Source organism: Papio anubis, chromosome 8 (genome assembly GCF_008728515.1).
Source record: "Papio anubis isolate 15944 chromosome 8, Panubis1.0, whole genome shotgun sequence".
Lineage (NCBI taxonomy): Eukaryota > Metazoa > Chordata > Mammalia > Primates > Cercopithecidae > Papio > Papio anubis.
The window spans coordinates 112,691,851-112,715,810 of NC_044983.1; the positions used below are offsets into that span (position 1 = coordinate 112,691,851).

The following is a 23,960-nucleotide window of genomic DNA, read 5'->3' on the forward strand; positions in this document are numbered from 1 at the left end:
TAGAAGCAAAAAAACAACCAACAGAAATCATCTATTAAGAAGAAAATAAATGTTCTTTAAGCCCCCTGAAGATTGGAAAACAGTAACTTTTTGGCATCCTGTTGTCGCATGCAGACCTGGCATATTGCCTTATGAAAAGTAGATGATCCATGAATGTTGTTTGAACGAATGAATTGAATTAATGAATATTCATTAAATAACCATAGTTTCATGCTATTGACATTCTAACAAAGTATATTGCATGTTATCAGGGTTTAGTATTAACTTTCTGCCTAGTATTACACTCAGTGAACGGCAAAATAATGGCTGCAGTTTCCCCAGGTGAAGGCCAAGAGGTTATTCTTGAGAATACAGTTAGTCCTCACTTAATGTCATCACTAGATTCCTGGAAACTGTGACTTGAAGTGACATAACACATAACGGAACAACTCCTTTTCCTCATCAACATTTTAACAAACTATGTTGAACAAAAGGATGTTATTAGAGGACCTGTTATACATTGTGTCACTTGAAGTTGCAGTTTCCAAGAACCTATCAACGACCTCACGTGAGGACTTCCTGTATCGCTCTCTTACCCCACATATATAATTAAATCTCTAGGTATCCTGTCTATTTGCCTAATAACCTTTTTCCATTGACTGGCTTCTCTCTATCCCCTGGCCACTCTTTAGTTGTGGCTTAACTTGCTCCCTTCTTGCCTCCCTCTAAGCTGTTCTCTAATTGACACCAGAATGACATGTCTAAAGAGCAAATGTGACCAGGATATTGCATATCAGCTTTCTTGGCTCCCCATGGATACGGTAAATTTAGGCTAATGCAAGACCCTTATCTGGTACTTGCTCTCCTTCCCTGCTCCTCCATGGTCATCACTGTCTGTATTTCAGCTAGACAACTTCTTAAGTCCTCAAGTGACAGCACTCTCGCTCATTTTAGTTGGGTTATATTCTTCTCATCTCTAGGTTGGATTCTTGGTTAGAATTTTCCTTTCCTGACTAGTTGCCTGGCTCACTCTTAGTTGTCCTTGAGATGTCCTTGTGGTCTTCAACCCCATGAGAAAGTTTATCTGTGATGCTAAAGAGTCCTGTATCCTGATTGTAGCAATGATCACCTGTCTTCATTGCCTATCTGCTGTGTCTCACACCTCAATTGTAAGCTTCTTTCAGGGCCTATGTCTCATTTATGGTTGTATCCCTAGAACCTATTTCATGGTAGGAACTAGTAAACAAGGCAATTGTATTAAGATATACACTGAAGGCTAGGCGTGGTGGCTCATGCCTGTAATCCCAACACTTTGGGAGGCCGAGGCAGGTGGATCACGAGGTCAGGAGATCAAGACTATCCTGGCCAACATAGTGAAAACCCATCTCTACTAAACATACAAAAACTTAGCCAAGTGAAGTGGTGCGTGCCTGTAATCCCAGATACTTGGGAGGCTGAGGCAGGATAATCGCTTGAACCCTGGAGGTGGAGGTTGCAATGAGCCGAGATTGCGCCACTTGCACTCCAGCTTAGGCGACAGAGTGAGACTCCATAAAACAAAAACAAAAACAAACAAAAGCAAAAACAAAGATACACTTAAGGGAAGAGTAAATGAATGAGCAAATACAATCGTGGCAGAGAACAGGATTTATTTATTACAAGTAGGCTTGATCTCTTGTATTGTTCCCAACAGAAGCCAAGACTCCCAAACCCAGGCATATTTAGGACGTTCTTCAAACAATTGCCAGTACCACGGTGCTGGGGAAAAACAAAACAAACAAACAAACAAAACAAAACCTTTCAGCCACCTTAAACTAAAGCTGCTCTGTCATCTTGCAAACCCACCCTGGAGTCCAATAGGACAGTTTTCAAAGCCACCCATCCTGGCAGAGTGCTTGAGAAGCTGCAGGAGAACAGCATCCAGGATTGCAATTAGAGTTGGAAGGGAGGAGGAGGAGACAAGGGTCACCGGGCCAATCAATAGTCAGCTACCTTCTCCCCCACCCCCTCACGGCCAAGTGTTCAGAGAAATGCCAAAGCTTGCTGCTTAATCGCGGTTCCCATTTTAGGTAGTGCACTCCTGCCATCTAGTGGTTCCCCCACGCTCTCCACAATGCCTTCAGCAGAGGTGGATTTCATGTGCTGAAAACCCAGCAAAGGCAGAACCAAACCAAAAAGCCAGACTTAAAAGAGTGCCCTAAAATAGTGCCCAAGTGCAATCAAAATCCACCTAGAGAACCACAATAGCATTTGGGTTCCTTTGTGACTGTTGAGAAGTGATTATCTTAACTGGTGTGGAATGCAATTGAAAGTCCAAGTCTTGAATCATGGTGTCAAACTGGTAAACAGATTTGAAAACTGTTTTTTATTTCACTAGGAAATAGGAAATGATTTTAGTTTATCATGGATTGAATGTGTCTTTTTGCCCCTTCTTCTCCTAAATGATTCTAAATGTGTTGTGAACTGCTTAGAAATCATTCTTACCCAACAGTGAACTAGATAATTGCAAAACTGAAGAAGAAGAAGAAAAAAAAAAGCTAAGAATGTTTCTGCTACTCTCAGCACAGAAGTGCCAAAAAAGCCAAAGATGACACAGCTGAGATTTAACAAGAAAAACATTTCAGGGAGCAGGACTGACAATGGATGAAAATGTTCCTGATTTCAAAGTCCCTGAGGGAAGCTGGCACTCTTACTGTTTGTTTCATGGTACTCCTGAAGTAATTCATTAAAGCACTAATAGTCTCTGTTGGCCCTGGGGCCATGAACTGGGACCGATCCAGCTGCACAGGAGCACATCAACATGCAGAAGATACTCACCTCTTCTGCACATACTCTATGGCTGAGAAAACCGGTCATGAAATAATTCTGAAAACAGAGAAGTAGTCAGCCTGGCCCCAGAGAAACAATAGCCTTCACCAACAGTTTTACAGGAACAGAATTTCTCAGGCAGAAAATATATTCTTATGCACATATATATATAAAAAACACATTAACTTATAATGTAAGTTTAATATGTATATAATATACTTAACATATATATACTTAATATATACGTATTATATACTTAAAATATACATATTAAACGTACATGCCTCAATAAAATAACCAAGAGCCACAGGAAGTGATAGGGGCCACGATAAAATATTGAGAGGTCTTGCATGTGATTTAAACCTTTTTTTTCCTCTTTCTAAATGCTCCAAATATATATAATCACAGCTTCTGATATTGTAAGGTGACCATCAGCTGAAACTTGAAACAACTAACATTTACGAACCCCACTTAGGAATTTCACAAGATTCCTGTTTTCTTCTGCATTCTATGCCAAGACATGTTTGCTGTTTATTTAGATAAACATGTAATGTGTAAGGGATGAGACCCTATTTTTTAACTCAATTTTCCAGTTGGGTTAAAAAATAGACAGGTTTCTGAAGGAGGAAAAATCAGTTAATCTAAGTATTTGATGTTATATAAGTACAATCAATTAACTTACACATTAAAAAAATTTTCATCAGCTGTTTTATCATGGTGACACAGCCTTGTCATAAAGAACTACCTTTAGGTTAGCTACTAGCTGAGAATGAAACTACATTTAGTATACAAAACAAAGACATACAATTGTTAGACAAATTATCTGCTTTATCTTTGTGGACAAAAAAGACGATCGATGATACTCAGGTTTAAAAAAATTCATGTTCACAAAATATCTTCTTGGAGAAAGTTTCATTTTTATAAAGTTATAAATGTATTCAAAAATATAAATCAACTATTGATTTTAGGGGGTAATAGTCTTTAAACAGCTTACTACTAAAGATCTGTACTGCTTGCCACTGAGCAAGAATGACAGAAGGAAATTCGGTAAGAATATAAAGATTGGGTTAAGATTTTTAGGGAAATAGAAAAATAATAAAAACGTTGCCTAAATAACAAACTTCCGGCCGGGTGCTGTGGCTCACGCCTGTAATCCCAGCACTTTGGGAGACCAAGGGCGAGCGGATCATGAGGTCAGGAGATCTAGATCATCCTGGCTAACATGGTGAAACCCAGTCTCTATTAAAAATACAAAAAATTAGCCGGGCGTGGTGGCGGGCGCCTGTAATCCCGGCTACTCGGGAGGCTGAGGCAGGTGAATGGCATGAACCCAGGAGGCGGAGCTTGCAGTGGGCCGAGATCTCGCCACTGTACTCCAGCCTGGGTGAAACAGCGAGACTCTGTCTCAAAAAAAAAAAAAAAAAAAAAAGCCTTCCTAGATGGCAAAGCTTTAGGCTCCTTGGTAAATTCTGCAATAGCAAGTAATTGACAAGTGGCTTAAAATACAGTTTTATTAAAATGACATTCTCAACTAGCAGGCTGTCAGGCATGATGTCTGAAGGCTTTTGCTGCGATGAGAGTGGTCTTCAAAGAGTCAGCAGGATTCCTCTGGTGAGACTGGCCACTCCATCCCTCCCCCATGACATCCTTGTCATCTGCGTTAGGTGCCCAGCCTCCCAGGTCACACCTAGTTAACAGTGGTTAACCTAGTCAGACTGATTTAGATTTGAATAATACCAGTTCCAGTACCAATTAGCTGTTTATCCTTGGGCAAATTACTGATGTTCTCTGAGTCTGTTTTTCTTATTTGCAAAATGAAGACAACAACTATTAAGTTAAAATGCAGTTTTTATATGTCAAAATCTATCAAATAACAGCAATGTTATTGCTTCCACAATAAAGTCACAATTTTCAAGACCTAGGAAGCAGTGGAAAAAGTAGAGCGTGACCTAGACCTATATGCTCGTTTCTAACTAGCTGATGGACAGATTGTGAGAAAGCTTACTCAGGCAAGAAGGTCCCAGAAAGACAGGCCCACACCAATTTATCTGTCAGGATCTTTGTCGGCTGTGTCAAAGGGCTATGTAAGAACACAAATGCATGAATTTTTCAGTGCCCTGCACTGGAAGGGTGAAAAATCATTTTAGAGAATCTACAGAAGCAAGATTTGCTTAGAGAACATGTTATAGTGGTTAGCATGTTGGATTTGACTTAGGTGAGAACTGCTTCTCTGCAATGAACTAGCTATGTGAACCTGGCATTGGTCTCACCTCTTAGATTTTTTGCTTTCTCATTTATATGATGGAAATACTAACTGGAGCCCTAAATGCCACAGAGGTGATAATAACTATCATTCATTCTGCACTTGTTATATGCTGGGCACTTTACGCTAATTATCAGATTAACGTCTCACAGCAACCATATGAGGAAGGTACTGTTATTGAAATTCCCAGTTCACAATGAGGACACTGGGGCTTAAAAACAGTAAGTACAAGATCACACAGAAATTAAAAGGTGGAACCCCAGCAGTTTAATTCTAGAGCTTTCTTGCCTATGAACACGCTCTACTGCTTTTAATCATAAGGCCTAAATTCTAGTCCAGGTTCTATCATTCATTTGTTTCACTGGACTTTGATTTCCTCTTAAGCTAAATGAGGGGATTGTACTTGAATGAGGTTCTAAATGATTTATGTCAAATATTCACCCTGGTCATTTCCGATAGAAGTTTCTAGGAGCATAGCATTCAGAAAGATTGTAAAAGCTGTCTTGGTTCAGTGGGAAATAGTGCTGCGATTAACTAGTGATGTCTGCCAAGGGCATGGCACACGAGAGGCATGGAAGCACTTGTAACATGTTTTGCATCCCTGGGAGAAATAAGGACACTTCTGGCTGTTATATTTTATTATTCTGTTTATGCGTTTTCTCTTAGTAGCTGCCAAGAGGGCAACCAATGGTAGTCTGGTCAGGCAAGGGCTACAATGTGGGACAGGGATGTCTAATAGAATTTTCTACCAGGATGGAAATGTCCAATACAGTAGCTACTAGACACATGTGACTATCAAGTACTTGAAATCTGGCTGAATAGCTCTATATTAAATTTTTTAAACTTTTCATTTCAAAAGTATAAATTCAAATAGACTTATGTGGCTAGTGGCTACTATACTGGTCAGGCCTAGGACAAAGTTCAGTTGGCTGTGGATGAACACCATGGGCATGAAAACTGGGAGGGAATTTGCCTGGCAGGCTGAAAGTCAGGGAAAGGTAATTCAGGTTTGACCAAAGGGGATGCTATGGAAGGATGTGGATATCAAAGCTGACAAGTGATGCCAAATTTAAAGGTAGGCATGGAGAGCAAGTAGTTGGGGAGAGATAGGAGGCAAAAGACTAATCATCTGACTTCCTAGCTGTGTAAATCCTGCACTAGGGTGTCCCCTCTGATTCTGAAATGAACAGGGCCTGGGCTTTGATTATTTGCATGCAAATTGCCATGATGTTCTTTTATTAATGGCATAACTTGCCTCAGCATCCCTGCCCATTCCTAACTATCCTTCAGAATCTTCCCAAATCCCCACTATTCCTTAAAGTCTTCCTATCAATGTCCATCCACTGGCTCGATGAAATAGTCCCAACTGCTTAGCATTACTGCCAAGTGAATTGTTAGCACACTTTGTAGGCACTCCAATAGTTTGGCTCTTTGTTACCAAAATTCAAATTTAGTTAACTTAATCAAAATGAGGAATAAACAGGGAGAGCATTAGAGCATTCTCGTACAAGAATTGAGGATTCAAGCCACAGGAATGGATACTGCTAAACTTCTGCAAGAAATAGGATTCAGTCAGAATCTTCTGTCTCTCATTTCAGGACTTTGTCCTCCACTCTGTCTTTCTATACATTAGCTACCCATGCTTTGCCTTGCTGCATGGTGGAAAACATGCCTGCCAAGGACTTCAGCCAGTAAGGAAAGGCAGCGTGAGGCTCTCTATGTTCCCAAGTGTTAAAATATCAGGGAAGGAACTCTGACCCATCCTGATTCTAGTGCCTACCCCTTGATCTGTAGTGGAGAGAAACAGGGAGCAAGAACATGTTCAATTACTGGCATTTATACTGAAAATCATGAAGTTGGAATTTGGGGGAAGAAAGGACAATTCTCAGAAGACAGCAGGTGCTGTCCCAGGAAAAAAAAAAGCATGAGGAGTTAGAAAAACAAAATGGTAAGTTTCCATTGGATAAATAATAGGATAACAGAACACGGATAACAGATATTCATTAGCAAAGGCTATTTTTTTCTTTATAAAGCAGTCCAAGAATGATATGAAACTTTGCCATCTGCAGAACTCAATGATTTTTCCCCACTTATTAGGATCCAAAAGGAAAGCAACCAGATGCTTTAATTACTTTGATTGTGGAGGTGAAGGAAAGTCTTGCTTTTAAACGAACACTGTATTCATCCATTAATTGTGTCAGGAAATTGAAGGGACAGTTTGGCTTTATATTTGATTATCTCAATATCTATTGAATAAAAAAATATTTTTGCTTCATTAGCAGTAAAATATATAGGAATCTTGATGGATCATGCTAAGTATTATTTCCTTATTTCTGGTCTTAATCACTATATTTAATAAGGAAAGGCCAGGTTCAATAAAGAATGCATCTGGCTTCAAATGATTAATCGACTTTTATAGAACTCACATGCTGGCGATTCTTTAGGAAACTAGAAAAGACACCATGAATCACAACTCCCTGCACACCCTCCCCTCCTACCCTCCAGCTTTGGTTTTACTAATCAGCCTCAATTGACTATCTTGGGGCATTTTTACAAAGGTACATCTTTTGTCTCTCACATCCTGAATTAATGCTGTAGGTAATCAGCTTCTGAGGCTGAGTTCTCTTTCATCCCCATGCAAGTCAACTAAATGGTTTTTCTTTTCAGCTTGGAATGTGAGTCTCTTCCTTTCATTCCCTCTTTGACTCTTCCCTCTGGTTACTTTAATTGGGATGTCAAATTGCATCATTGTGTAGGAAGCTGAACTTTTTGAAATTGGTCCAGGACAGAGTTTTCTTGAGTCAGGGGGCAATTTTTCTTTGTAATGTCATTTCCAATTCCTTAAGGCAGGAGATGAATTAGTCTTGCACATTAACAACAAGGAGTGAGGCTGTGGCCAGCTGCCGATGCTGCAGATCCGAATGCAAACATGAAATCGGTAGGAGAAAAATACAAGTACACACCAAGATCGGCAGAGTTGGCTTGAATGACTGAAGGACATTTTTTGGAAAGGGAATCTGAGCCTCAAAATTAAGTTAAATTAAATTAAATCCTGTGAATTCTTGTTGCCAGGGAATTTAACTACTTAAAGATATGCATGCGTCTTATTTACTGCTGTATCTCTAGAGACTGGAGCACAGATAGCAAATACGTGCTGTGTTTGCTGCCACTACTGCTTAATCCTTCCTCTATAGCTGGCACTGCTAATCACTCATGACACTTTCCTGCTGAGGCCACATGTAGACTCAGACGGCTACAGGCAGTAACCACCAATTGATCAGAGCTGGCACACAAGATGGAACCTATTTGCAATCCCTGGTCTAGAACATTGTTAAGTATTTAATGAATACTTGTTGAATGAAGTAAATGAAGACATGTTTCTAGAGATTATGGGACTTTGTGTTACTCCCTTCCCTTGCATTTAAAGTGCACTTTTTAGCTCAGATGGCCCCTAAGGAGTCAAATCTGATATTATTCCATAATTTATGCTTGCCACATTACCCTCCAACTTTATCTAAAGCAGAGATAGAAATAATTGCCTTCAAGCCATATTTATTCTAACATGCAGGCACATCTGGGCATGTCTGAAGACCCAGTGAAGTGGGTCGGAGAATTTCATCCCACAGCGTGAGAGCTGAGCACATGGATTAGGCTCTACAGCAAGGGACCAGAATGGAAGGGAGGTAATCACGGGTATCAAATGTCACACTCTGATAATTTGCCAGCTCAGTCACATGCCTGCTTCTGAGGACAAGTGGGCTGCAGGAGGTCGGTTAAAAACTACAAAAAGCTGTCAATAAAGTGGTCATAATGTGGTGCAAGTATGAGGCACTGGGCAGTGATAGGAAATGCCATCCTTATCAACCTCTTCAACACTGCTCCTTTGGCAGCATGAGCGCACAGGGCAATGTTTAGCAGCAGTTTTTCGGCATCTTCCATCATTATCCTAAACAGGTACCATCTCTACTGAGCTGCTGCTTTGGGATTGACTACCAGGACGTTCAACACGGGGGCTGGAGTATTCCTAGAAGATGAATAAATGGCAGAGCCCATGTGGCATCCAAGAGGACAACATTTGTCACTCATAGGTGAAACACCACTTAGGGACTCTCAGAATTACTTGGGGGAAATATTGAGGTAGTGCACAAGAATCCCTGTCATGCATGTGTGGAGAGGTGAGAAGTAGTATTATGATACCCTGATCCCAATTTACCTTCTATGAGCTAAAAGACTCTGGTTGAAAGCATTTTAAGGACTTTGCTATCTCAAGGACTTTGGGTAGAAAGGACTCAGGATGGAATACTGACACAAATATTTCTAAAGAGAAATATTTTCTTCAGAGCAGCTTGATCACCAAAATGCATTAATTTAATACCTAATGACATGCAGCATTTAGCTTGCTACAAAGGGAGTTCCACAGAATTCAGACACAGCCCTCCAGGAGAGTATACAAATCAAGAATACCCGTACACACTATAATGGCCACATGAAAAGCTCAAAGCAATGCAACGATTGTTGGTGCAACATTTCTATCACATATAGGTCATTTTTCTAAGAGGATTGCAAACTGCTTTAAAGCACATGAGAGTATTATCCAATTTTCTCTACAAAAATAAAGGCTCAGAAATTCAAAATGACAGGAGCCAGGTCTGTATGACTGTAGGAAAATCAAAGGAGTCTAGAAAATTTGATTAACTCAATTTGTCCCAGTTCCTTAGGGAGGCTTCAGAAACCAAAATTACTATTTAATAGTCCAGGTAGTAAAGTTGGATAGACAAGATCTTTCTGACTTTTCTGCAATTGTTTTTGAGACACAGTCTTAACTGAAATGTCAGAACCAAGGGAAGAAGAAACATGACAGCATTATTGAGCTTCCGAAATACAAAAATGTTTCTATCACCTCCAAACCTCCACCCTGGCCAAAATCAGAAAGCAATAAAAACAAGGATGTCCTAGAAAACTTTGATGTCCTTGAATCAGCCTTAATCATGCTTGATTTTTCTGCAGAATGAAATAATGTGAGCCAGTGTGACATAAAGCAGTTCTTAGCTTTTGATTTTCATTAAAATCACCTGGAGAGTTTGTTGTAACAGAGACTGCCAGGCCCCAACCCCAAAATTTCTGATTTAATTGGTTTGGGTTGGGAACCAAATAGTTTCATGTCTAACAAATTCCTGGGTGATGTTTATGCTGCCGCACAGGGGCATAGCACAATTTTGTAAGCCACTTATGAAATCATTGATCACTACTGTCTGATTCTGTTATTTCACTGGGCTTGTAAAATGATGACTTTCAAGTCTATATCTTTGTATTTTTTAGTGGAAACTACTCTGTATAGAAGAACTTTCCTTTCACAGTTTCCATGAAAACTATGTGATGACTTCTGAAATACAGATCAAACCAGAAAGGTAAGATAACTGTTTCATTTTCTTCCTTTGGTTATTAAATTTCAGAGTAATGATTATAGCTTAGCCATCTCCAGTGGCATTCGACGAGTTCTTTCTACAAATTCAAGCATCAGACAAGTCACTCCTCTCTATAAGACATAGAGGTAAGGAGTGTTATACTAATGGATGCGTGTGTGTGTCTGCCTGTCTGTCTCCCTCCCTCTCTCTAACTCCCTCTCTAATTAGATTAGCAAATGCAAGTCGATTGTCTATTTTCTTGATTTTCAAAAAAATCAGCTTTGTGTTTTTATTATTAAATCTATGATATTTTTGTTTTGTTATCAACTTGTGCTTTCATTTTTAAAAGTTTCCTTCTTTCTGCTTGTTTAAAATTGTATTTTCTGCTTCTCTTTGTTGGAGACTTAACTAATTTTTTACTGACTTTGATAGTTAAAGCTATGGATACCAAAGCTATGGATTTGATATGATTTAATATTTAAAGCTACAGATTTTCTTTCTAGTGCTACTTTTTTTCTCTCAGTTCTTCAGATTGGATAATTTCTATTAATTTATCTTCAGATTCACCGTATTTTTTTCTGCTGTCTTCCAACCACTCTTTCGCCCACCTAGGAAATTTTTTATTTCATTTATTTTTCAGATCTAGAATTATCATTTGATTCTGGGGGGGATTTCTATTATCTGCTGAAATTTTCTACTTGTTCAATCATCAAAGCTATATACTTTTTAAAATAATTTGATTATGCTTTCTTTTAATTATTTGAAGACATTTTAAACCATTACTTTTAATCTTTATAAAATCCAACTAGGGCTCTCTCAAAGTCTGTTTCTGTAGACTTATTTTTTCCTAAGTATGGGTTATACTTCCTCATTTGTTTGCCTGATAATTCCAGTTGAAAATTGTCCCTTTTAGGGAATATCTTGAAGCAATTTTGGATTCTGGTATGAGCTTCTGAGGAATTTGGTGTTTTGTTCCAATAGACAGTTAATTTGCTTGGACAAAAAGCTATAAAGTCTGTCTTTCCAGTACAGTGCTCTTTCCACCATAGATTTCAGATTTATTTTGAGTCTGGAAAGTTTTTTTTTAATCTATAGTTGTAAACATTGGCTCTGCCCCACTGATGTTTTGTGCATTTGGAAACTCTAGTTACACATATGTTGCTTCTATTCTGTATTTCAGATTTCCTTGAATGATTTGTCCCCTTATTTTCATTTCATTATTTTCAGTTTCCCCATAACATGTATTTCCCACATTAAGCTTTCTATAATATCTACTTAACTTTGAATTCTTTCTAATTCATTCTTTTTATCCTGAGTTTTTCTAGTCCATGCTTTATTTCCTTCAGCTCGCTTTTCATCTCTTTCTAGTGTCCAACTATCTCAATTTCTAAAATAGTTTGTTTCTGCTATTCTTTCACTGCCTTGGTCATTTTCTTTACTTCTTTTTACTGAAAGTGAAATATGTGGCTTCAATTTCAATCTTCTTTGTAAACAAAAATGTGAGTTTTTCAATGTTTTTATTGTCCATAATAATTGAGTTGTATGTTTTAATCTTATAATAGCTTTTCATATGCTTTAATTCTTTGCTTAAATGAGACTATCAAAAGACAGATCTTTTGTCGAGGTTGAAGGTAGGCCAAAGAAGCAATCCCAGACTCACATCTAAAGGTATCCCTCCTCTCTGGCTACTAGGAAGTATTGAAACTATGACATTTTTGTTTATCTCCTTCTTTGCCTCTCTGGGCTAAGCCTGATTCTGCAGGGGTCCCTGTTTCTATTATTTTCTTCATTAGATATCTGTGGACTTTGCCCTCCAAACTGTTATCCTCACTTGTATTTTGCTTTTACAGTTGGTTTCTTCTCCTCCTCCTTTTCTTCTTCTTCTTCTCGTTCTCCTCCTCCTTCTTCTCCTTCCTTATTCTTCTTTTTCTCCTTTCCCTTCTCTTTCCTCTTCTTCTTTCTTATTTTTCTTCCTCCTCGTCCTCCTCTTCCTCTTCTTCTTTTTCCTTCTCCTTCTTTTGTCTATATCCTCTGGAACTTTCCCTTTCTCACAAGTATTTGAACCTTCACTATAACTGGGATCAACAGAGTTTCCTTGGTCAACATAAATTCTGTTTCAAGTAGTTATTTTAAGGATAGGTCTCTGTGCTGCTGATAGAATATTTCTGGGATCCTTGAGGCATGGGCTACTGAAGCACTGTTTGAATGTTCTGGGGTTTCTTTAATGGTTCTCTACAGTTATTTTGCATTTACCAGTGCAATGACCCTAATTGCTCTTTTTTTTTTTTTTGTCCTTCTTTAATTTTGTTCCAATTGTTCTTAGATTCATTTTTACTACGCAGTTTTCTCCTTTGGGAATAAATTGACAATTTTTGCTTTCAAGGCTCATAGGATCCTTTTATCCTGCTATTTCTTTTTGTCACTAATGCCACAGAGTTGCTGGTCCCTAAAGTCACTGATCATTTGGGTTGAAAAATTAACTACTGACAAGTACTCAAGAAAGGCTGCAACTAGATCCCATTAAGTAGAAATTTCTGAGGCAAGTCACATAACATGTATGGCACAGAGAAAACTCCAAACCTGCAAATCAGCTTTTATCTTTTTATGTAAAATTCTATCCATCATTCAAGGCCCAGTGCAAATGTTCCCTCAGGAAGCTTTTCTTTTCCTGCCTACGTATCTACCTAAATTTAATCTTTTCCTCTGCATTCTCATCATATCTCCTCTTACTTACCTGCTACTTACCTGTTCTATCACCTCTGTTATAGACCTTTTTATCTTTTTTGTAATTTTTCTGCTTATATAACTATTCAGGACTAGATTTTAAGCTACTCCAAGACATGTATATATTCCAATATTTTTTCATATCACCAAAGCCTAGAAGGCCCTCAAGTATTTAATTAAATTTATTATCAAATATTTATGAGTACTTGCTATGGATTAGGCACTGCTATAGAAGCTAAAAATTCAAAAGTGAATAAAACTGCATCCATGCGGACAGACCTAGAGCAGTTACTGTTTGCTGCTAAGGTTTCCACTACAGATGCAAGTTTTTAAAAAGTCCTTATGCTTTCTATCTCATTGTGGCAGCCAATCTTGAATGGGGGAACACAGGAAGAAACATGGTAATGCAGGGAAAAACATGAAAAGAAAAAAGCATTTTTGCAATTCATAAAAATTTTTGTAAATCATGAAGAGCCTGTTTTACCAAAAACAGAATAAAAAACTTGAGTTTAAAGTATGTAAAGAAAAAATAAGCTCTGCCCTCTTGGAACTTTCATTCTAGTGTTGTAATAACAGATAACACCAAATTAAATGTCAGACAGTGGTCTAAGAGCATCAGGCATATGTTAACATGTATAATCTTCATAACAATCATACAACATAGATACAACTATTGTTTTAGTTTAGATTCTCCAGAAGCAGTCCTGACATAAGAATTTATGTGCCAATAGTTTATTTGAGTAGCTATCCCAGGAAACATGATAGGCGGTGGATGAGATAGGGGAGAAAAAAAGATAATAAAATACAGGTTGTCAAGTGAGTTATCATAATATGTAACTGGAGCTTAATCTCATTGAGAAACAATGAAATAGAGGCAGAATAAACCTTAGCGTTATATCAAACTAGGGGTGAGGAAGATGAGATATTTATCTACTATCTCTGTGCCTATTATTGGTTGAGTGCTCCTCCTGAGTCCTCTGGGTGGGCTGACCATACTTCTATGACCAGAGGAAAAAAAGAAAGAAAATAAAAGCTCTTCAGCAGAGATTCGTAAGAGTTTTATTGTTAGCCGCCTTCAGGACATACAGGCAAATGCTAAAGGGATGTGGAGGGGCAACAATTTTTGCTGAAATTATGTTATTCCATTTTACAAATGAACAAACTGAGGCACATGGAGGTTAAATGACTTACTGGAAATATACACCTAAAAACTGATAGAGCAAGAGTTTAAGTCCTTGAAGTCTTGCTCCAGAGTATGTGTTCTTAACCATTCTATGGTGCCCCATCACAGTATAGAGAGGAAAGAAAAATGAAAGGAAGGAAAGAAGAGAGGAAGGGAAGGGTTATAGTTCCTCATGAACACATTTTAGTTCTACTACTAGGCTTATGCTTCTAGAGAGTAGAACTCACATTTTATTCATCTTTATTTCTCTCCTTATCTCTCCTTCAGCCAACCCTTCAACCTACCCTGAACACTGCCAAAAAATGTCTTGCACAATACCTAACTTCTATCTAAAGAGATAATTATAAGGCCCTTATCACTAGGATTTTTATTATTAAAAACTATATTTTAAATTCATTATACAGTGTAGACTAGCAGGCTTCGTAGTCAGAAAGGCTTGTATGAATAATTTATTCTCAACATTTCTCCTTCCATAGTTGATAATGGCTGCTTAATAAATGGTTTCCTATTTGTAATATTACATGACATTTTACAGTTTACAAAAAAAGTTTATACTTCCTTATTCTATTTATCTCTCCATGAGTTACTTCATGTGCATATTCCTATTTTCACTCTCAGTTGCCCTAAATTGTATAGAAGAGAAAAATAAAGGTCATAGTTTATAAAAATAAAAATACAGGTGTGTTTCATTAGATTGTTTTTTAGTAAATATTTGCTCTCTCTCTCTCTCTCCCATGAGGTAGAGTATATTTTCCTGGTCCAATGACTTGAGAACATGTGATTTGTTTTGACCAAAGGAATATGAACAAAAGTGGTAATGTGCCAATTCCAAGATGAGGCTTTAAAAATCACAGCTAGGCCAGGTGTGGTGGCTGACACCTGTAATCCCAGCACTTTGGGAGGCTGAGGTGGGTGGATCATGAGGTCGGGAGATCGAGACCATCCTGGCTAACACAGTGAAACCCCATCTCTACTAAAACAAAAAATACAAAAACATTAGCCGGGCATGGTGGCGGATGCCTGTAGTCCCAGCAACTCGGGAGGCTGAGGCAGGAGAATGGTGTGAACCTGGGAGGCAGAGTTTGCAGTGAGCCGAGATCACGCCACTGTACTCCAGCCTGGGTGATAGAGTGAGACTCTGCCTCAAAAAAAAAAAAAAAAAAAGGAAAGAAAGAAAAAAAATCACAGCTAGTTTTCTCTAGCCCTAGCCCTATTGTGTTTCTGCATTTTGCCATGGGATGAACATGACCATGATTCTGCATCTTGATCTTGGGTTCTGGCAGGAAAGGTACAAGGAGCTGACATGAACCTGACCTTTAACCTGAAGCAGACAGAGTTGGGCCCAGCTGGCCCGCAGTCCTGTGAGCAGGAAATTGATGTACATACTCATGAGTAAACCATAAACATTTGCTGTTATAACCCGGGAAGATTTGGGAGTTGATTTTTATGTGCTGTTATGGCAACAATTGTTGATGAATGTGGGTATACAGTATTAGAAGTTCTCATGTGTCTTTGATGGCCAGCCTCTCAGTACTTACAGAGCTCCTCGGCCTCACCAGATATTCCACACTTGAATAATGAAGTTGTATGGTTGGGAATAGACATTTTGCCTATTTGGGTCTATAGGTTTAGGACCCTTGGAGGATTCAAGACTGGTAGAAAACCACAGCATGGTCCAAGATGCAGGTGTTCATGCCTGCAGGTAAGTAGATGCATCATTAACTTCAACAACAATAAATAAAATTTAAAGAGATTTTTAGATTATCATATACTGAATGAACTAAGATTAACTTTCTAACGAATGGCCACAAATTTCTAGTGTGTTTATCTTTCCCATATGCTTCCCAGCTCTGCTAAGTTGGAAGCCTCAAATCCATCAACCAATAAATCATTCCTTGGGTTTCACTTTAGGGACCAATTAAAACTATCAACATGTTTTCTTCCATTACACTGGGAGTTTTATCTCCAGCTGTTGGGATCTGAGCTTCTAAAAGTATGAAGCATGACTACCCAGGGAGAAGGCACTTGAGACAACTGGAGGAAAATAGATTCTATTGAAAGCTAGTTTATGCAAGCTTACTGCTTCCACCCCCTCACTTCATTCAGAGGGCACATGCTTTACTAAACATGTGGTAAATAATACAGCTGGCACCACAGCAGGAAAGGTGCTGCCCCCAAACCTGGAGGGAGAGCTCCTGGCAGATAATCCAAGGGCTGGTAATTTATCACTTATGCAAACACAGCACCTCTTGTGGATCTCCTTTTACGTCTCCTGTTCTGTGAAACGTTCCACTGAAGACTTGGATAAATGTTTTCCAGATGGTATAAATCATGGTGTTACCTACTAATAGGAATCCAGGAAAAGTCATTGAATTAATTAGCAAGTCCAACAGGAAAGGAAGAAGGACTGTGCTTGAAAGTAGAAAAAAAAAAGACCCCTTGGAACTATCTAATCATCTAGAAACAAAGTCATTCAGGAAAAGGGGGCTTGATTAAGCATCAGGAAACCTGACACCTGGTCAACAGCCTGGTTCCTCCAAATCACAGGCTTTGGAGTCTAACAGATAGAGGTTAGAATCTCAGCTCAGTCTCTATGCATAGCGGGCAAGTTACTTGGCCCCTCTGAGCCTCTGTTTCCTCATATGCTAAGAGAAAAAATGATAAAATAATGCAAACTATATAATACCATTTTACAGACCTAGATATGTAGCATGTGGAGCACGTAGCAAAGTGGCCACCAATAGGTGGCACTTAAAAAATTCTTTACTCTCACCTGTGATCAGTTAAATGATTGGAAAACTATTGACCCCTGTCTGAAACTACACCATTGCTGTGACCACATCTTGAGCAGAGTGCACTTTCCCACTCCTTGCTTTGGGCTGACTACATGACGTGCTTAGACCAATAAATGTGGGTGGAAGTGACAATGGGCTCGTTTTTAGACCAGGACTTAAGAGGCATTATGTTTCTACTTGCCCTTTGCACCTGCCCCATCACCATAAGAAAAATAGACCTAGGCTGTCTTGCTGGTCCAAGAAGGAGGATAAAAGACACATGAAGCAAAGCTGCCAACCCCAGAGCTTCCAAACCCCACCCAATACGAAGACATGTGAGTGATAATAAATAATGGTTGTTTTTAGCCACTGAGTTTTGACGTGGATTAATTTCAGCTGCAGTATCTCACAGATGATGTTATCTCACATTCCTTCTCTGGGTTTTAATTGCATATCAGCTCAGGACTTATTGAATGAATATCTTTTGCGATGCTGATATTAGAGATAAGGCCCAGAAAATGGCAAGCTAAAATATCCCAGAAACTTCTACTGTATAGTTGGTTTACATCTTAAACTCCAAACTTAGATGTGTAAGAAAAGTAACTTAACTTGGTTATGACAAGACCTTTTTATTTTTTAACAGTTTCATTACAAATCCCCTATTCTGCTGGTTAGCAGAAAAATCTCTCAGTCAATTCAGGGTTTCTCCTCCCTTAAGGACTGGGTTTAACTTTAGGAGGCTTTGCATGATGAGGAGGTGGAAGGTGTTGGGAGGGAGAACCAGGACACTGTTGTTCCTGTTGTTGATCTCTGCCGTTCTCTCTCTTGGTCTATGTAAGTGAGGATCTAAAGTCTGATTCATTCTTGGCTAATCTTCTTTTAGAAGCCCATGATTAGACTCAACTGGAGAAAGTTCGGAGCTTCTCTCAGACATGTAAGAATTGTTCTGAAGAATCTGCATCTTGTTGGGTGAAGGACTTCAAAATGTGCAATAAAAATGCACTGGTCTTGGACCTATCTAGCTGGAAGGAACTGGTAGATAAGCTCTTACTGCTTCTCCAGGTTCTCACAAGAAAGCAGGCATGGATTCCTTTTACACAGATCCTCCAGGCTTTCTGGGCCCTGTCATTCCTTCTTCTATCTTCCGGGTTGAGCAACATGCAATCTCCCCTTGTGCAGAAGCCCAAATAGCTACTGAAAATATTTCCTCTCTGACTTTCCCCATTTCTTTAACTCTGAGAGACTTTTTCTAGTATCAGTTCTGAGGAACATTGCTATTTTCCTTCCTATCATCGGGAAGACCTAGACTTTAAAACTCAAAACCTGGGAAAAACTTCCTTTTTTCTCTCTTTTGTCTGGATCATCACTACCTTAAAATACTAAATTAGCAAAGTCCTAACTAGAAACTGAATTGGCTAAAGAGTCAAGGAGCAACAGGTAATTCCAAGAAAAACAACAGCAAACTTACATCAGTTAACATTTCAAAGCTATTTTCCTTTGCAATTTTATGTATCTGTTTTTATGGAATGCAACAGATAATAGGCTAAATGCTATTTTGCATATGTGTTACGTTGGATTTCTCACATATTCTACTACTTAACTCAAGATGTTGAGTAAATAAATGAGTTAATAAACTGGAATTTCTATATCAGTTCTTGGTTCTAGTTATGTTTTGCTTGTTTTGGATGTTTTTTCTTTTTGAATGCTTATTCACTGGCCCAGCTGTATTTATGCCCAGATTAACCAGAGACATTGCCAGCTGTGATTTGCAGATGTGCTCCAGCTCCACAATGCCAGAAAAATTCAATTATGCCTACTAAGGTCATCGCTATAAATCACAACCGCACTGACATTTTATGGTGAATAGTGGCAATCGAAATACTTAGCCAGCAGCAGATTGTAACTGCTTATATTACGATGGCCAAAATAACCATGTGTGAAACCATTATATTAGTTATATTTACAGCCAAATCCAACCAGGCAGTGGTCCAAGCAATGGGTTGGCAATCAGCCCGATTCAAGCTGAGCAAGGGTGATTTCACGCTGCAAAATGTGAACAAAAGCATGAGCCACTACAGCATGTATTGAGAGTTCAAATGGAATAGAACCTCTCAGACAGAGTAGACATTCGAATGAATAAGCTGGCTCCCAAATATTTACCTCAATTTGCAAGTGTGTGTTAGGTACAAGACAGGATTCTCAGATAGACTACCTCCCTATGGGACAGTCTTAGAGAGATATTTTCAATATATTATGTCCTTAGAATATTAGTATCCATAAAGTACTTCATAACTTTTATTTTAGGCCATGATTGAGTATGAGGGAAAGGATTTACCTTGTTACCTTAAAAAAACTAAGCAAACAAGCAAAATATATGAAATAATGGTTTTCAGACATTTGGAAAGAAGCTATGCAAGAGAATGAAACAACAGAAACAGATGAGAGGGGGCTTATATATTTCCAATTTACTAGCTGGAGAGAGTTTTTACATTGTTTTGCAGGAAAGGGAAATCCAAATAGTGCCTGGCAGTCTCCCTGAGGTGACCAGAGAAAGTTGAGAACTTGTACATTCCAAGGTGGCTTTGACTTATAGAGACAACAACCAGGCATGAAATTGCTTCACAGATAAGAGAGGCCTGCACAGATAGAGTGCTCTGGGGATTTGCAGAAAGTGCCTTTGGAGACTTTGATAGAATATTACTCAGTGCATATATGTGAGGAAACTAACTAGGACTACAAAAGGAATCAACAGCAAGGATTCAAAGGAACAATCCCTGGGATTCCCACAGAGCCTGGAAGAGTTAATGCTCCTACCTGCTAAAGTTGAATGAACATTATAATACAAGGGAGCATCAGCTAGAGTACTCTAAGTATCACCTGAGCACTGGGGCAGAATTAGCCTTTGACTGAAGTCCTCTGATACCACCTTAAAATCAAGCCTTGAAAGGATCAATTTCCAAGTAACTTAATTGTGCCCCAGAACAAAGATCTAGAATATTTAAAGGTACACAAAACTAGCAAACAAGGTAACTTGTACAATGTCAGGTAGCCAATAAAAATTACCAAGCAGGCAAAGAAGCAGGAAAATATGATCCATCATGAGAAGAAAAATCAATCAGTAAAACAGATTCTTGAAACATGCTAAAAATAGCAGACAACATTGAAATATCTCTTATAACTATATTGCAGATAATCAGAAAGGTAGAATAATTATGAGGATATTAAACAGAGACATGGGAGGTATAAAAAGGCCCAGTGTAAACTTCTAGAGATGAAAAAAAAAAATGTCTGAAATGAAGACTGAGATGAATAGCAGATAAACAATGAAGGAAAAATGTTAATAAATACACAATTAAAACTGCATGTGAATGTTCACTGCAGCACTACTCACAATAGTAAAGACATGGAATCAACCTAAAAGCCCATCAATGACAGATTGGATAAAGAAAATGTGGTTGATATACACCATGGGATACTATGCAGCCATAAAAAAGAATGAGATCATGTCTTTTGTGGGAACATGGGTGGAGCTGGAGGCTGTTATCCATAGCAAACTAACTGAGGAACGGAAAACCAAATACTGCATGTTTTCACTTATAAGTGGGACCTAAATGATAAGAACACATGGACACAAAGAAGGAAACAACAGACAATGTTAGGGTCTACTTGAGTGGGGACGGTAGTAGGAGGGAGAAGGGCAGGAAGATAACTGGGCTTACTACATGGGTAGTGGGCTACTAGTATGTACTGGGCTTACTACATGGGTGATGAAATAGCATGTGCAAAAAACATACATGACAGGTGTTTACTTCTGTAACAAACCTTCATTTGTACCCTCAAACCTAAAATAAAAGAAAAAATAAACTGCTCGAAATTAAATAGACAAAAATGACTTTAAAAATATAGTAAAGCAATGTGAACTGTGGCCAGCTTTAAGATGCCTAATATGTATGTAATTGAAATCTCTGACATGGGAATGATTACCACAAAAAGTATTGGAAGAAATGCCAATTTTTCTTCTAAATTGGATGAAAACTACAAACCCAGAGATACAGGAAACCCAGTATACACTCTGAGCACAATAAAACTACTCCAAGGTACATCCTAAGAAAATTATTAAAACCAATCATCAATGGGAGCCTTAAAAACAGAGAGAATACAGACATTTGAAGCAGAAAAACAAAACACACAAACAAAAAACAGAAAAAAAATGACTATAGATTTCTTGTTGGAAAAAAATGTAAACCTGACAGTAGTGGGGCAATATGTTTAAAGACCTCCAAAAGTTTTGACTTAGAGCTCTATTTCCGGTTGTGTTAGTCCATTTCCATGCTGCTAATAAAGACATACCCAAGACTGGGCAGTATACAAAAGAAAGAGGTTTAATGGACTTACAATTCCATGTGGCTGGGAAGCCCTCACAATCGTGGTGGAAGGCAAGGAGGAGCAAGTCATGTCTTACATGGATGGCGGCAGACAAAGAGAGCTTGGGCAGGGAAACTTCCATTTTTAAACCATCAGATGGGTTCCTCTCATGACATGTGGGAAGTGTGGGAGTTACAATTCAAGATGAGATTTGGGGGGGATACAGCCAAACCATATCACCAGTGAAAATACCTTTTAAAACTAATGGTGAAATAAAGACTTTGCAAGACATATGAAAGCAGAAAGCGTTCATTATCAATAAACCTCAAGTATATGAAATGTTAAAGGAAATCCCTTAAAGGGAAGAAGAGTGATATCAGATGAAAATCTGGATTTACACAAAGATGAAGAAAACTAGCATATATTAAAAACATACGTAAAGATAAAACATTCTTTTTAATTTTATGATAATTTACTACTTAAATAAAAATAATAAATTGTGGGTTATAAAGAGAAACAAATCATTCTACTAAAAAGACACTTGCATTTATATGTAGAAAACAGTGCTATTCATAATAGCAAAGACATGGAATCAACCAAGATGCCCAATAATGGACTGGATAAAGAAAATGTGGTACATATACACCACAAAATACTACACAGCCATTAAAATGAGCTCATGTCCTTTACAACAACATGGATGCAGCTGGAGGCCATTATCCTAAGTGCACTAATGTGGGACCAGAAAACCAAATACTGCATGTTCTCACTTATAACTGGGCACTATATATACATATATACATATATATACACATAATATATATACACATATATATACATATGTGTGTGTATATATACACGTATATGTGTGTGTGTGTATATATATATATATATTTGAGACAGAGTCTTGCTCTGTCACCCAGGCTATAGTGCAGTGGCATGATCTTGACTCACTGCAACCTCTGCCTCCCAGATTCAAGTGATTTTCCTGCCTCAGTCTTCTGAGTTGCTGGGATTACAGGCACGTGCCACCACACACAGCTAATTTTTTTATTTTTAGCAGAGCTGGGGCTTCTCCATGTTCCCCTGGCTGATACTGAACTCCTGACTTCACGTGATCCACCTGCCTCAGCCTCCCACAGTGCTGGGATTACAGGCGTGATCCACGGCACCCAGCCAGGGCGTTACATATTGAATACACAGGGAAGCAAAGATAAGAACAATAGAACTGGAGACTACTTGAGAGGGGAGGGTGAGAAAGGGACATGGGTTGGAAAGTTTCATACTGGGTACTATGATCACTACCTTGGTGATGGGATCATTTGCACACGAAGTCTCAGTGACACACAATTTACCCCCTGGACCTAAAATAAAAGTAGAAAAAAAAAAATCATGGGCTAGAGAAGATGTAGAAGTAAAATGCATATCAAATACTGCACAAAAGTCTATTTAAAAGGGGAAAATTGAAACAAACTGTCTTAAGTTTCTTTTACTATATAGAAAGTTATATAATATTACTGGAACACAGAAAAGTTTATGGAATAAACCCTAAAGCAACCATTATAAGAACAAAACTGTTCACCTGGTAAGCCAAGAAAGGAGAGAAGGTAAGACCATAAAATATACTCAATTATTCTAACAGAAAGCAAAAAGAGGACAAAGGGATCAAAAAACAGATTAGAAAAATATGAAACTAATAGCAAAATGTTATAAATTTAATCAATAATCACATTAAACGTAAATCATTTAAATCTGCCAATTATAGGGCAGAGATGGTCATATTGAATAAAAAGTCAAGACCCAACAATGTGCTACCTCTAAGTCATACTCTAAAGAAAATGACACAAATAGGTTGAAAGGAAGTAAAAAGATATTCTAATGTAAGTTTGGTTCAACAGCTGAAAAATAATTCAATGTATTTCACCATATTAACAAACTAAGAAAGAAAAAATGATAATTTCAATCAATGTTAACAAAACAAAATGTTCACAGCAGATTCATTTGTAATAGAAAAAAACTGGGAGAATCCCATTCATTTGAATGCATAATCAAATTGTAACATATCTGTGTAATAGAATATTACTTAATGTATTAGGATTCTCTAGAGAGGCAGAAAACATAATATATGTATTTATGAGAATATTTATTATAGGAATTGATTCACATGATTATGGAGACTGAGAAGTCCCACAATCTGCCATCTGCAAGCTGGAGGAAAAAGTAATTATATAGGTAAATGTAAAAACAGTATAGTGTATTTTTTTGTGTTTTTAACTCTTTCTTTTGTTTCAATTGAAAGAGAATTACATAAAAGCAGTAATTACACAATATATAAACATATAGTTTTTGTGACTAACAACACAAAGGCAGAAAGGGGGACAGAGCTATAATGGAGGAAAGATTTTGCATACTGTTGAAATCATGATGGTATTAATCCAAATTAGATTATTATAAACTAA

The 23,960-nt window shown here is 38.1% G+C and overlaps 1 long non-coding RNA gene across 1 annotated transcript; it reads right to left on the reverse strand.

Moving 5' to 3' along the window:
* Positions 1–1,611: 1,611 nt before the first annotated feature.
* On the reverse strand, positions 1,612–23,587 carry LOC103887063. Its single transcript, XR_650994.3, has 2 exons — positions 22,807–23,587; positions 1,612–1,737 (listed from the first exon to the last, which is right to left on the reverse strand). It is a non-coding gene; the product is annotated as an uncharacterized LOC103887063 (long non-coding RNA).
* Between the last annotated feature and the right edge of the window lie 373 nt (positions 23,588–23,960).